Raw genomic sequence first — 15,883 nt, 5'->3', positions numbered from 1 at the left:
CTATGCTTTAAAGCTTATTCCTATGTTAATAAAAACCCCTTTACATTTACTATTACTTTGATTTTAGCTGACTCAACAGATGAACACTAGAAAATTTATACCGGCACTTTCACACAGCACATCTTTAAGATATTTTTAAAACCTTATTTTGAGTGTGTTTAGTTCACATTAGTAAACATACTATAATATAGCTGAAACCCAAGGTCCAGCTCAAGACACTGTGCTACCCAGATCCAAGAATGGGAAAGGAATCCACCCTCCTAAATCTCCATCTTCTACAATCTAAACTCAGCCATAGTAAATTGTCTCAAAGATGAAAGATAACCAGTTTTTCAGTTTGAATGTAAACCAATGTTTGTGCAAGATTAAGAAAAAAAGTCTATAATATGCTCGGAACTGACATTCTCTTTCTGCTTTAACAGGAATCAGTCCAATTTGCGCAGTGAATGCTTGGATTTCATCACTTGCAGAAGAGGGTTGAGGCTTCTTAAATTATTCCCAAAGCAGAGAATGCAAATCTCCATGTTAAAGGAACCAGTTGTTGAAGCTTCAGACAGAAACAAGCTAAATCCTGAACCTTTGATGTTGTTAAAATTTCAGGATGCAATGTCCTTGGATAGTCCTGAAGAAACAGACCATAATACTGTTAACTGCAGTACCACCCCCTAGCTGAGGAACTTTAATGAAAAAATCAATTATGTACAAAAAATACAAACTTAATATGAAAATGAGTTGCTGACTATGAAAAATAATTATACAGGATTGTTGTAACATTCCTGCTCATTATTGATAAAGGTTGTAGTAAATACAGAAGGTTTTCTTTCACAAAGCTCACACTGTGACTAAGACATTTGAAATATACAGTACACTGGATTTATCAAGTGCAACTGGAGTTAAAAAAAAAAAACATTTCAAAACTGCTTCAGTTGCGTTTGTGCAATTTTGTTGCAATTAATAGACAGTTCAGCGGCATAACCATATGTACTAATTATTTATTTTCAAATAAGCTACATGGAATTAGAGAATTCTACAAATAAATTAATAAAGGTCAATTTTATTTTAGATCTGACAGAATATTTTTTATTGTTATTTTTTTCTAACATTCCTGCTCATTACTGATAAAGGTTGTAGGGAATACAGAAGGTTTTCTTTCACAAAGCTTACACTGTGACTAAGACATTTGAAATATATAGTACACTGTATTTAGTACACTGTTTTGGCAATTAATAGACAATTCGGTGGCATAACCATATGTACTGGTTATTTATTTTCAAATAAGCTTCATGGAATTAAAGCATTCTACAAATAAATTAATAAAGATCAATTTTATTTTAGAATATTTTTTATTTTTATTCTTTCTGATATGATACTCATTAATGTGCCAATATTTCATTATACAACATTGTACAGCAGTAAGTTCAGCTGTTTTTTTTTGTTTTTCTTATTTTGTTTCAATAAAGTAAGTTACTGAACAAAATTCTTATAATAATAATAATGTTTGCCATGTAGTGTGTAAGAGACAACGGAAACGAACAAAACATCAAAGTACATATTTCATTCTGCTGAATTTTCTAAATCTATGATGGCCAACTTTTTAGCACATGGGGGACTCTAATTACATTTTTGACCATTAAACAGACAAATAATACATTTCCTAAAAATGTTCAGTGGCACAGGGACAGATTTAGATAAGGTTAAAGGATACATTCTGTCTGCTGTTCTTCCCTCTAGATGGTTCGAATTGTGGTGACCCCAAAGCACACATTTTTAGTTCCTCTTTTTTGGACCACAAAACCTATGGTAGTTCTGCTTTTTCCTGAGGGGTATCAAAAAAAAAAGTGCCAAGCGCCACATGAAGCCATCAGTTGGCCATCCTTGTTCTAAATTATAATATAGATTATTTGTTTAACTCAAAATATTACATTTTACCACACTAAGATTAGTTTGTATTCCTTGTGTTCCATTTAATGTATAAGTTTTGCTGTAGAGAGAGCTATGCAAAGTGGTTCCCATGGGTTGTTGCACCAGACCATTTAGAGAGCCCTCATTTGAAAGAAGTTGCATTCCCCTTTAAGATGCAGGTGATCACTGAAAAAAATGTAATTACCAGTAGCAGAACTTAAAGTGTTGTTTACCCAATGTGGGAGGGGGCTCTGATGGAGCCTTCATCCCCTTGTTTCTTTTAGGACATATAACCCCTCATTAGAAAGGGCAGATTCTCCTCTTTCAAATACTTTTCACATTAAAGATGAGATTAGCTATTTTCAAATGTGGAGTCTCCTGTCCCTTTATATAACGGATGATTACCATAAAAAATAACATTTCTATACATGGTGCTTTGTATGGTGTCTTGCCTATTAAAGGGACCCTAGTTATCCAAAATAAACACAACAGGTCATCTGATTCCCTCTTTTGAAAAACATAATTTATGCTTACCAGATAAATTCCTTTAGTCCACGGCTTCATTCCTTACTGTTGGGAAATACACCTGGTAACCAGGAGGAGGCAAAGACACCCCAGCCAAAGGCTTAAATATTCCTCCCACTTCCTCATTACCCCAGTCATTCTGCTGAGGGAACAAGGAAAAGTAGGAGAAACATTAGGGTATAAATGGTGCCAGAAGAATAAAATAAATAATAGGGGACCGCCCATAGACAAGAAAAAACGGGTGGGGGCCATGGAATCTCCCTATCTGAAAAGAAAGGAATTTATCTGGTAAGCATATATTATGTTTTCCTTCCTAAGATAGGGAGAGTCCACTGCTTCATTCCTTACTGTTGGGAAAACTATACCCAAGCTCCCGAGGACACTGAATGAATAACGGGAGGGAACAAAAGGAAGAGGCGGACCCTATTCTGAGGGCACCATAGCCTGCAAAACTTTTCTCCCAAAAACATCAAACTTGTAAAATTTTGAAAAAGTATGTAAGGAAGACCAGGTAGCGGCCTTACTAATCTGATCCATAGAGGCCCTGTTCTTAAAGGCCCAAGAGGAAACCACTGCTCTAGTGGAATGAGGAGGACAATGTCTCGCTGTCTCGTAAGCTAAGCGGATGACACTCCTTAACCAAAAAGATAGGGAAGTCGAAGTAGCCTTCTGCCCCTTACGCTTCCCAGAATAGACAACAAAGAGGAAGATTGTCTAAACTCCTTAGTAGCCTGAAGATAGAACTTCAAGGTGCAAACCACATCCAAATTGTGAAGTAAGTGTTCCTTCGATGAAGAAGGATTAGGACAAAAGGAAGGAACCACAATCCCCTGATTGATGTTGTGATCTGACACAACCTTAGGAAGAAAACCTAATTTAGTACATAAAACTGCCTTATCTGCATGAAAAATCAGATAAGGGGGCTCACATTGAAAAGCAGAAATCTCAGACACTCTGCGCACAGAGGCAATAGCCAATAAAAAGAGAACCTTCCAAGATAACAATTTAATGTCAACAGAATGCAGAGGCTCAAATCGAACCTGTTGCAAAACCCGAAGAACAAGATCCAAGGATGAGCCCCAGATCTAAACAGAGGTCTGATCCTAATCATAGTCTTAACAAAGGACTGCACGTTTGGAAGCTCAGCCAGTCTCTTGTGCAATAAAACCATCAGGGATGAAATCTGTCCCCTTAGGGAACTAGCAGAAAGGCCCTTCTCCAGCCCATCCTGGAGAAAAGATAAGATCCTGGCAACCTTAACTCTGTGCCAGGAAAATACAGGCTCTTCTCGCCAGAATAAGTAGGTCCTTTGTGGTAGATACGCTGAGTAACTGGTTTACAAGCTTAAATAAGAGTATCAATGACACTCTCAGAGAAACCTCTCTTGGCTAAGACTATGCGTTCAACCTCCATGCAGTCAGCCTCAGAGAATCTAGATTTTGATGAACAAATGGACCTTGTATCAGAAGGTCTCTGCGACAAGGTAACTTCCATGGAGGATATGAGGACATCCCCACTAGATCCCCGAACCATGTCCTTTGCGGCCATGATGGAGCAATCAGGATTATTGATACCCGCTCCTGCTTGATGTGGGCCACCACTCGAGGAAGAAGCAGTAATGGAGGAAAAAGATATATGATATTGAACCTCCAGTGCACTGCTAGTGCATCTATTTGATCCGTTTGGGGATCCCTTGACATCAGCCAGTACCTGGGTAGCTTGGTATTGAGACGGGACACCATGAGATCTATCTCCGGTGTCCCCCACTTGCTGCATATCTCTGCAAACACCTCAGGATGGAGAGACCATTCCCCTAGATGGAAGGATTGCCTGCTGAGAAAATCTGCCTCCCAGTTGTCTATACCTGGAATATGGATCGCTGACAGCAAACAGCTGTGGGCCTCTGCCCACTCCAGAATCTGAGATACTTCCTTCATCCAAAGAAGCAGAAAAACAGCAGCACCTTGTAAATGCAAAAAATCTTCCTTTATTGGTTTAACATCATGGCAGACAAGAGATACAACGTTTCGGTCATACACTGACCTTAATCATGTTCTAAATAACATCATAACTGCTCACACTTTATACCCTTACTAGGAGGGGAGAGGCTCAATTACCTGGTTCAGGTGTAATCAAGTACATTCCTAACCTACATACTCCCTCTAGTGGTTGTTAGCAGAGAGATCACTCTTCTTTAACCCTCAAAGACCTGTAAATACATACAACCTAAATTAAAAACAATATATAACTCATGTATACATTAAAATTAAAATTACTTAGAGCTAGCAAAAAATACAAAGTTCCTAAAAACTACATATATTGTCTAGTGTAAGTATATAGCCCACAAGGTACCATTCTATAGTTCTAGGAGAGACATGTATATTAAAGGGTTATCCCCCAATCTATTTCTTTATTCATCCCTACAGGGGTCATAGATTGTAGGGTGTATATCCAAAAAGTTTCCCTAGTTTTCAATAGTTTAACCCTATCACCCCCTCGCCTAGGTCTTTTAATATGTTCAATAATTTGAGACCTAAGTTGCGAGATTGAGTGACCAGCCTGAAGAAAATGACCTGACACTGGGGCTTCAAGATTTTTTGTATGAATATTGGATTTGTGTTCATTTATGCGATCCCTGGCCCTACTTGTTGACTCCCCCACATAGATTTTGGAGCAGGGGCATTTAATCAGATAAATAATGAAATCTGTATTACATGTATCGTATCCAGAAATATTATATCTCTTTCCCGTTAGGGGGTGTAGAAATATCCCACCTTTGATCATGCTGTGGCAGTTGCAACATCCTAAACAAGGATAGCAACCCATCCGAGGACTACTAATATGTGTCTGTCTCAGACCCTTCTCTGGGCCAATGTCAGCTTTGACCAAAGTGTCCCTAATATTCCTACACCTCCTATAAGCTGGCATAGGGGGCTCTTGGAATTCCTTGATATGCTTATTTAGATCCTTTATCATTGGCCAATGTTTCCTGATGATGCCATTTATTTTGTTACTAAGTGGGTTAAACTCAGATACAAATACAAGTCTCTCCTTTTTCTGAAATTTCCTATTTACATTATTTCCCTTAGGAATTAGTTCCCTATTGGAAGCCTCTACTTCTTTAATTTGTCTATCAATCAGGGATTTAGGAAAACCCCTTTTGAGAAAACAATTGCCTATCTCTTTGAGTCTAGAAGACATCTTATCCTCATCTGAGACTATTCGCTTCACACATAAGAGTTGGCTCTTGGGCAGACTTCTAATCAAGGATGGGAGTGTGCACTATCAAACCTCAATAGACTGTTTCTATCACTCATTTTTTTGTACAAATCAGTTTTTAAAGACCTACCATCCTTGATTATCAGTGTGTCCAAGAAAGGGACCGATTCCTCACTCAGGTTCAATTGAAATTTTATACATCTTGTTGAAATGTTTAAATCTGCTACAAATTCACATAAGGAGTCAATGAATAGCTGAATACCATAGGGTGCGGCATATACCGAGGGGCCTTCGAATGAACACCAGGCCCACCCTGATGAGAGAAAACGAAGAATATGTGGACAAGTTTACATTTATCCTGAACAAGTGCTCCCTAGATCTCTTAGAGCTTACCGTTGAATATCTGCAGCAGGATTTGGAGAAGCAGGGCACAGAAATTGCACATTTGGAAAAGGTCTTGAAGTCCATGTTATCTGCTGAGGATATGGATAAACTGTTAGCCACAACAAATGCTAACATTGCGGAGCTTCAAAAAACTATTGAGGCCCGGAAAAGGCAGAAGTTCCTCCGGGATGAAGAAGATTACCGGAGTGGAAATGTATACCGGTGGACAGCGGGCGCCCAGGATGACAACAATAGACGCCAAGGAGGAACCAATTGGAGGATACAGCGACGCGCACGTGATCGGTGCGAACACTCCACGTCATCAACAGGCGACTCATCGTCGGGGTACTCAAGCGCAAACGCCGAGGCGGAAGAAAACACCGCCGGAGCCGGAACCAGCAAGGCACCTGTACAACAGAAGCAACGGCCACAGAGGACAACCCGCAACAAGACCAAATAGGTCTAGGGGTAAATATCTCCGGACATATTCTGACAGAAACTGAACAGGCTGTTATTGAGAAAGGACTGTCATTTTGCCCCCTTTCTAAGTGTAATTTCTTCGATTTGCATAAAGACCTTTACTCCTTTTTCAGGACTCTAAAATTGAAAGCATTCTTTGGTAATACTGTTGCTGAATACTGCAATAAGTCTCATTTGAGTAACAATTTAACACTGGGTAAATTGAACCTTAGAAATAAGATTGGCTTTACACCTGTTATTCATAATTCGAGCATAGATACCTTTATTCAATTGGTGCTAAGGGATGTAAGCTTATTACAGAACAAAGTTACACTGAATAAAAGCAAAATTAAGCCTAATTTTACATCAACAGAGTTTAAGGCATTGAAAGAACTTAGCAGTAACAAGCATATAATATGTAAGCCGGCTGATAAGGGCGGAGCCACTGTGATACTCGATAGGGGCTATTATATACAAGAAATCAAGACTCAGCTACAGGAGGGGATGTTTACTTGCCACTGGATAGGGATCCTTCATTTGAAGTTAAAAAAGAACTCGAGAAATGTGTATCTAAGGCAATGTGTAATGGTCTAATTACTGGAAGTGAGAAAAGCTTTTTGATTCCAGACAAATTTTCCATACCAGTCTTCTACACATTGCCGAAGATACACAAAAATCTTGATAAACCGCCAGGCCGTCCAATTGTGGCAAGTACCAACTCCATCCTTACTAATGTATCTGTATATCTGGATAGGGTATTAAGACCATTTGTCACCACAGCTATATCCTATATTAAAGACACAGGTTATTTCCTTCAAAAACTACAGGAGGTAGTTTTACAGAGTGACAAATTTATTCTCTATACACTGGATGTGAGTAGCCTATATACTTGTATCACACACAATAGTGGTTTGGATGCTACTAGACAGGCTATCACATCCAGTGGTTTACTAACCACCTTTGAGAGGGAATTTATTATGGAGTTACTGCAACTAGTTCTTTATTGTAACTATTTCCTTTTCCAGAGTCAATTTTACATCCAATGCCAGGGGACTGCTATGGGGTCAAATGTCGCCCCACATATGCCAACATCTATATGAACATGTATGAAGAGAAGTTTGTATACACTAATGGCATGTTCCAGAAATATGGACTTTGCTGGTTTCGTTACATAGATGATGTGTTTGGCATATGGGGGGGCGACATTGACTCCTTATGTGAATTTGTAGCAGATTTAAACATTTCAACAAGATAAAATCTTTCTTGGACACACTGATAATCAAGGATGGTAGGTCTTTAAAAACTGATTTGTACAAAAAAATGAGTTATAGAAACAGTCTATTGAGGTTTGATAGTGCACACTCCCATCCTTGATTAGAAGTCTGCCCAAGAGCCAACTCTTACGTGTGAAGCGAATAGTCTCAGATGAGGATAAGATGTCTTCTAGACTCAAAGAGATGGGCAATTGTTTTCTCAAAAGGGGTTTTCCTAAATCCCTGATTGATAGACAAATTAAAGAAGTAGAGGCTTCCAATAGGGAACTAATTCCTAAGGGAAATAATGTAAATAGGAAATTTCAGAAAAAGGAGAGACTTGTATTTGTATCTGAGTTTAACCCACTTAGTAACAAAATAAATGGCATCATCAGGAAACATTGGCCAATGATAAAGGATCTAAATAAGCATATCAAGGAATTCCAAGAGCCCCCTATGCCAGCTTATAGGAGGTGTAGGAATATAAGGGACACTTTGGTCAAAGCTGACATTGGCCCAGAAAAGGGTCTGAGACAGACACATATTAGTAGTCCTCGGATGGGTTGCTATCCTTGTTTAGGATGTTGCAACTGCCACAGCATGATCAAAGGTGGGATATTTCTACACCCCCTAACGGGAAAGAGATATAATATTTCTGGATACCATACATGTAATACAGATTTCATTATTTATCTGATTAAATGCCCCTGCTCCAAAATCTATGTGGGGGAGTCAACACGTAGGGCCAGGGATCGCATAAATGAACACAAATCCAATATTCGTACAAAAAATCTTGAAGCCCCAGTGTCAGGTCATTTTCTTCAGGCTGGTCACTCAATCTCGCAACTTAGGTCTCAAATTATTGAACATATTAAAAGACCTAGGCGAGGGGGTGATAGGGTTAAACTATTGAAAACTAGGGAAACTTTTTTGATATACACCCTACAATCTATGGCCCCTGTAGGGATGAATAAAGAAATAGATTGGGGGATAACCCTTTAATATACATGTCTCTCCTAGAACTATAGAATGGTACCTTGTGGGCTATATACTTACACTAGACAATATATGTAGTTTTTAGGAACTTTGTATTTTTTGCTAGCTCTAAGTAATTTTAATTTTAATGTATACATGAGTTATATATTGTTTTTAATTTAGGTTGTATGTATTTACAGGTCTTTGAGGGTTAAAGAAGAGTGATCTCTCTGCTAACAACCACTAGAGGGAGTATGTAGGTTAGGAATGTACTTGATTACACCTGAACCAGGCAATTGAGCCCCTCCCCTCCTAGTAAGGGTATAAAGTGTGAGCAGTTATGATGTTACTTAGAACATGATTAAGGTCAGTGTATGACCAAAACGTTGTATCTCTTGTCTGCCATGATGTTAAACCAATAAAGGAAGATTTTTTGCCTTAACAAAGTGCTGCTGTTTTTCTGCTTCTTTGGATTCTACAAGGGACTATTGCAGGGTCCCTACAGCGTGCACCTATTTGCCTGGGTACTAGTGCTGGGCCTTTACACTTTATACTTCCTTCAGTGCCAAGTAACTTCTTGTTACCCACTGATGGTTGATGTAAGCCACCGAGGTCATATTGTCTGATTGAAATCTGATAAACTGGGATGAACCCAGAATTGCAAATATACAAATTGGAAGCTCACCAAAATGCCAAAGTTGATTCCTTTATTCTTAGAAAAGCAAAGTCAAACAGCCACCATGACATTTCGGGGAAATTCGCCCCTTAATCATGTGTACAATAACAATACAGATATACCTGATTAAATAGTCTTACCTGGGTATTAACCCTTACATTCTTTCTTACAGCACAGCATATTATGCAATAGCGCCATCTAACGAACTCCAAAAGGTGTAATCTGGTAAAATTAAAAACAAGCAGCTATGAAGCCTAAATTGAAAATTCAATATATTCTAGCCTATCAATATTTCTATCCACATTCTATCCACAAAAAATGGTTCTAACAGAATAAAAAATGATCTAAAATAATGTATATGTAAATTTATCAATAAAAGACTGACCAATCTATTTCCCTATTTAGCCCCTTCGGTTCCAGGGTGTCAAAGGGAAAAATCCAATAGGATTCTCATTGTTTGAGAATAATTTCTCTATTACCACCCCTTCTGGGGACCTTGATCTGTTCAATTACCTGGAACTGAAGTTGGCTGATGTGATGTCCAGCTGCTATGAAATGATAAGCAACAGGAGCTGTTAGTTTACCACACCTGATGTTGCTCTTATGCTCTGTTATACGGTCACGTATCCTCCTAGTGGACTTGCCAATGTAGGCCTTCCCACATGGGCATTTAATCATATAGATGACGTAACTGCTGTTGCAAGTGAAATAGTCCCTGTAATAAAATTGGTATCCACTATGTGGATGTGAGAAATATGGACTTTTCACAATGGAACTGCAGTTGCTGCACCCAAGTCAAGGGAAACGTCCTAGATTTTTCTTGATAATAAACTTCTGAGTGTCTCTTTTTGCTGATCCAATATCAGCCCTTATAAGAGTATCTCTCAGACTTTTACTACGTTTGTAGGGGGGCATAGGTGCTTGACCAAACTCTTCAATGTCTGAATTACAACGACTGAGGATGGCCCAGTGTTTCTTTATTATTTTTAGAACCTGATTGCTCTGTCTAGAAAATTCAGAGACAAAGATCAACCTTTTAGGGTCCTTGCTTACTGTTTTTTTAGATTTCAACAGAGTGTCACAGTCTAATTGAGACACCAAATCAATGGTGTTCTCAATCAGATCAGATGGATAACCACATTGTAAGAATTTCTTACCCATTTCAGACTAATGTTGGATTCCTCAGTGACAATCCGTTTCACTCTAAGTAATTGACTCTTGGGTAGTGACTTGATTAAAGAGGGATGATGGGCACTTTCATACACCAATAGGTTGTTTCTATCTGTCTCTTTCCTGAAAATATCAGTTTTAAAATGGTGTCCATTTTAAAGGTCTGAGATGGAACCTGGTAAAATGAATTATGTCAATGCAGGACACCATGTGACTAATCACCTCCATACACTGAGCCACAGAGGGACTCGAGGAGGTTCGGAGGGCAAGGCATGCCGAAGTTATCTTGCAACATCTCTGATCTGTTAGAAATATCCTTATGGATATGGAGTCTATTATAGTACCCAGGAATTCCACCGTGGTACTTGGGATAAGATAACTCTTTTCCAAGTTTATCTTCCATCCATGTGATCAAAGAAGACTGCGAAGGGAATTCTTCCGCAAGAGGAAAGGATGGTGCTTGCACCAGAATATCGTCCAAGTATGGGGGTACTGCAATACCCTGAAATCTAGCAATGTCTAGAAGAGCCCCCAGAACCGTCATAAAGATTCTTGGAGCAGTAGCTAGGCCAAACAGAAGGGCAATGAACTTGAAGTGCTGGTCCAGGAATGCAAACCTCAGAAACTGAAAGTGTTTCCTGTGGACTGAAACATGAAGGTAAGCGTCCTTCAGATCTATAGTGGTCATAAACTGGCCTTCCTAAATTAAAGGATGGATGGACCTTATCATCTCCTTCTTGAAGAAAGGGACACTGAGAAATTTGTTTAAGCACTTTAGGTCCAGAATTGGGTGGAAAGTCCCCTCCTTCTTTGGGACCACAAAAAGGTTTGAATAAAACCCCAAACCTCTTTCTTTGATAGGTCCTGGGACAACAACTCCTAAGAAGGGTAGATCCTGAACGCACCCTAGAAAGGCATCCATCCCGAACGCACCCTAGAAAGGCATCCCTCTTTTCTGGTCTGGTAGACAGAGTCAAGAGAAGGAATCTGCCCCTTGGTGGATGAGATTTGAAGCCTATCTTGTATCCCTAAAATGCCACCTCCAGGACCCACGGATCCTGTATGTCCTTGAACCAGGCACCTGAAAAAAGACACAGTCTGCCCCCTACATGATCCGATCCCAGATCCGGGGCCGCCCCTTCATGCTGATTTGTTTTCGGTGGGCTTCTTATTCTGCTTGGATTTATTCCAGGACTGAGCCGGCTTCCAAATACTCTTGGGTTGCTCAGGCTTGGAGGAGGATTGTTGGCATTGGGATTGGTCAGAACAAAGGTAACGAAAATTAGAAGATTGTCGTCCCTTAGACTTGTTCTTCTTATCTTGCGGTAGGAAGGCACCCTTGCCTCTGGTAACTGTAGAAAAATGGAGTCCAGGCCTGGACCAAATAAAATCTTTCCCTTAAAGGGAAGATAAAGGAGTCTGGACTTAGAAGTCATATCCGCAGACCAAGACTTCAACCAGAGCTCCCAGCGGGCTAGGACTGCAAAGCCAGAGGCCTTTGCATTTAGGCAAATAATTTGCTTGTTCGCATCACATATAAAAGAATTAAGGGTTTTAATTCTGTCTTGAATATCCTCAAGGGGGAGACTCCACCTCAATGAGTTCCGACAAAGAGTTGCACCAGTAGGTAGCCACTCCGGCAACCGCGGCAACTGCAGCAGCCAGTTAAACAAAAAACACGTATGTTGAAACATCTTTCTCAGAAACGTTTCCATTTTCTTATACATCGGCTCTCTGAATGAAGAACTATCCTCAAGAGGTATAGTAGTACGTTTAGCAAGTGTAGAGATAGCTCTATACACCTTAGGACTGGAGCCCCACAAATCCAGTTGAGAGTCCGGGTCCGGGAACAACCTTTTAAATGTAGACGAGGAGGAAAAGGAAGAACCAGTTCTTTACAATTCATTCTTAATAATGTTCGCCATCTTAACCGGCACAGGAAAAGTCAAAGGAACTTTCTTGTCTTCGCAAACTCGGTCTAATTTAGGTATCATAGGTTCTTCAGGCAGTGCGGCCTCTGGAACCTCTAACGTAGACAGAACCTCCTTTAATAAAAAATGCAAGAGCTCAATTTTAAATCTAAAGGATGGTTCCTTCACAGCAGGAGGCTTAGATGCTAAGGACTCTGACCCAGAAAGTTCACCCTCTGAAGCTACAGAGATTAACTCATCATCGGATAACTAGGAAAGGTTTGCAGGAAGAAGGGAAACTGAATGTGGAGTGAATAATGTAGCAAGGGTAGTAATCTCATGGGACACCGAGTCCTGAGAGGTAGATGGTTAAGGTGGAATAAGAGCCTTAGCAGGCTGATCTCCTTTCTTAGACTTTATAATGGTGTTAAGGCATGTGGAGCATAATTGAGTTGGTGGGAAAAGCACAGCCTCCTCAAAATATAAACAGGTATGATTTAGTACAGAAGGAGTACCTTCTAACATGTCAGCGTCCTCCATAGCTCAGGTTATACCCACAGAAGGACACAAATAAAAAACATTTTTATTTAGAAAACTACACCTTTATACTCCCAATGGCTGGGGCACTCACCACCTCCTAGACCCAGAAAGTTAACAGAGGAAACACTCTCCTCAGGTTCAAGTTTTAGCAAGAATGGAGGAAATAAACATAGACCACACCCGGTTACATGGAGTGCAAGACAGTACTTCCCTTGCTATTACAAGTACAGCAAATAATAGGAGCTGTGCAACACTTTCAAAAAGGAAAGTGAAACTTAAAAGTGAAACCTGCTTGTTCCAGCCAAAAACACACAGTCTATCAGCCCAGGAAAAAATCACACAAAGCAGCATGTAAATAATTAATACACTGATTAATTAACCCCAACTGTCAAAACAAAAAACCTTCAGGGGATATTAACCCTGGATCCTATCAAGGTATAAAGGAGCCACATTGTGACCCTGTTATAGCATTTTATGTGTAAAAATTGAAACAATCTTACCTCCAGGATCCATGCTGTTGAACAGAACACAGGCTCTCAAGTGTGACAGTCTTATAGAAGCGCTCCTGGCATGGACTTAAGTGAGAAGAAGCAGGCAGTGAAACTCGTCAACACTTCTTGCTTAGGAGCTGTTAGCAGTAGTCTGGATGGTTTCGCAGAAAAATTTTCCCTGCATCTCCAGACTCTAATTTTCATCAATACTCTCAATGAGAGTTTCACATGACTACTTAAAACGCCAGTCCTCTCGAAGGGCAGATATCCTTTTTCAAGACTCTCTGAATCTTCTGACACTTCTCTGCCACCTCCTAATGTGATGAAAGGCAAAGAATGACTGGGGTAATGAGGAAGTGGGAGGGATATTTAAGCTTTTGGCTGGGGTGTCTTTGCCTCCTCCTGGTGGCCAGGTGTTGTATTTCCCAACAGTAAGGAATGAAGTTATGGACTCTCCCTATCTTAGGAAGGAAATGATTGACTCCTCTTTTTGTAGGCAAATGGAACAGCATCAGGGGAGTAGGGTATTCCCTCTCTCAAGAAAAAGACTCCTTATTTGAAGCACCAATCCTGCTCTTTCATATGAGTTATTCTGTGCCCTTCCAGCAGCTGATTGTCATGAAAACGACAAATACCTTTCAACTGGTGGGATTTTCTCATGTTAAGTTATGTTCTAAAAAAGCTTGGTCTGCTGAAAAAACAACAAGACATGATTTATGTGAATAAATGCTAAAGGGCTCAGTTATACAGGACATACTTGAAAACAAGAGAAATCTCAATGTATCCTTCCTGGTAAAATATTTTATAAATAAATATAACTAGCAAAACAAAACAATAATCAATTACCATAAAAAGCAGGATTGAATTGTAAGTTTTTGATAAAAATGTTTTTGGAGAGGTGGTCTTGTAATAGATCACCTATATTAATTTTATAGTATGTATTATGTATATTATGTTATTTTTAATATTTTTTTTTTAAAGGCTTTATTGAAGTAATCAAATACAATAATAACAAAGCTGTGAAAATGTACAATAAGTAAATATACAACTTATTCTCAACAGCTATAATTTACACAAAATGGAAAAATAGGAAGATCAAGAAAATCAAGCTATAATCACTTCATCTGATACTTTTCCCAACCGAGTGAGGTGCCCTCGGGGGGAGCAGTTACAAATATAGACATTTTCCTTCTTTTTCTCCATCTCCTTTCAAACAGGGCTCAAGTCAACATAGCATAGTACCTGAAGTATGAAGGGTGGGGGAGATGGAAAGAGAAGAAGGGGAGGGTGGGGAAGAGGGAAAGAAGAAAAAAAAAGAGAAGAGAAGGGGTAGAGAATTTTTTTTTTACCATATTTCCTTCTCTCCCTATACAAAGACAGTCCACCGGTCAGAAGATTAGGTAAATAAGATTAAATTGTGCCACGCCACAATGCTAACACTGACTCATACTTTACTAGGTTATGGTTTTTCAAGTAATGGTACCTTTCCAGCAGCAGAGTGTCCGCCACTTGGGATTGCCACTCCTCTAAAGTGGGGGGATCCTGAGATTTCAACCTTTTTGGGATTAATTTTTTCGCACAGGTGATCATTATTAGCAACAGGGCCAAATGTGCTGTGCTCTGTGTTTTGGGTAAAGCTAAAAATAATAAAATCTTAGGTGTATTCGAGATATTATTTTTTAGGATATCACCCATCTTTTTCAATACCCCCGTCCAGTAGGATGACAGACATGAGCAGTGCCACCAGATGTGTAAAATTTATCCACTCTCTCCACAACCTCTCCAGCACAGCCGGTTCAGAGATGGGAAGATTTTATGTAGTCTTAAAGGGGTTAAGTACCATCTGCTCATATATTTAATGTGTGTTTCTTGGATAGTGGATGAGACCGAAGATTTCTTAATTAGTCTAAAAGCCCTGAGCCAGGCTTCCAGATCGGGGTCTATTCCCAACTCTTCAACCCAGCGTTTTGTGCATGTCGGTAGTGAGTCAGTCCCTTGTAGGATAATCAGTTTGTATAAAAGGGGGATCATATGTCTAGGGGCCGTGTCTGAAATACAAAGTTTGTCAAAGGTGAGAAAGTGCAATAATTGATGATAATGCAGCCAGGAGGTAAAAATCTTGGGCTGGGAATTTTCCAATACAGATTGGGAAACCACCTTCCCATATTCCACCACTCCGAAAACAGAGCCCTCCTTAATTTTGTATGGAGCAAGTTTATGCATACCTTTATTGTAATAAGGGATCTCAGGGTTCTCTAGAATAGGTGTCAAGGGGGAATTCCTCGAGGAGATATGTGTAAAGGTAGCTACAGTCGCGTCCCATATGTTTAGTGCTTCTTCTATTAAGTGATATCTAGAGACCATGATGGGGCGTTGTGA

General features: G+C 39.6%; 1 long non-coding RNA gene across 1 annotated transcript in view; it reads left to right on the top strand.

Moving 5' to 3' along the window:
• The window catches only part of LOC128665084 (uncharacterized), a 51,105-nt gene extending 50,031 nt beyond the window's left edge, over positions 1–1,074 (top strand). Inside the window, exon 2 of the long non-coding RNA XR_008402994.1 lies at positions 423–1,074. This is a non-coding gene — a long non-coding RNA (uncharacterized LOC128665084). The remainder of the gene's footprint in view (positions 1–422) is intronic.
• Positions 1,075–15,883: the final 14,809 nt, after the last annotated feature.

The sequence above is a fragment of the Bombina bombina genome, chromosome 6 (genome assembly GCF_027579735.1).
Source record: "Bombina bombina isolate aBomBom1 chromosome 6, aBomBom1.pri, whole genome shotgun sequence".
Lineage (NCBI taxonomy): Eukaryota > Metazoa > Chordata > Amphibia > Anura > Bombinatoridae > Bombina > Bombina bombina.
Note: the sequence above shows the minus strand (reverse complement) of the source record. Positions and strands in the feature narration are given on the sequence as shown.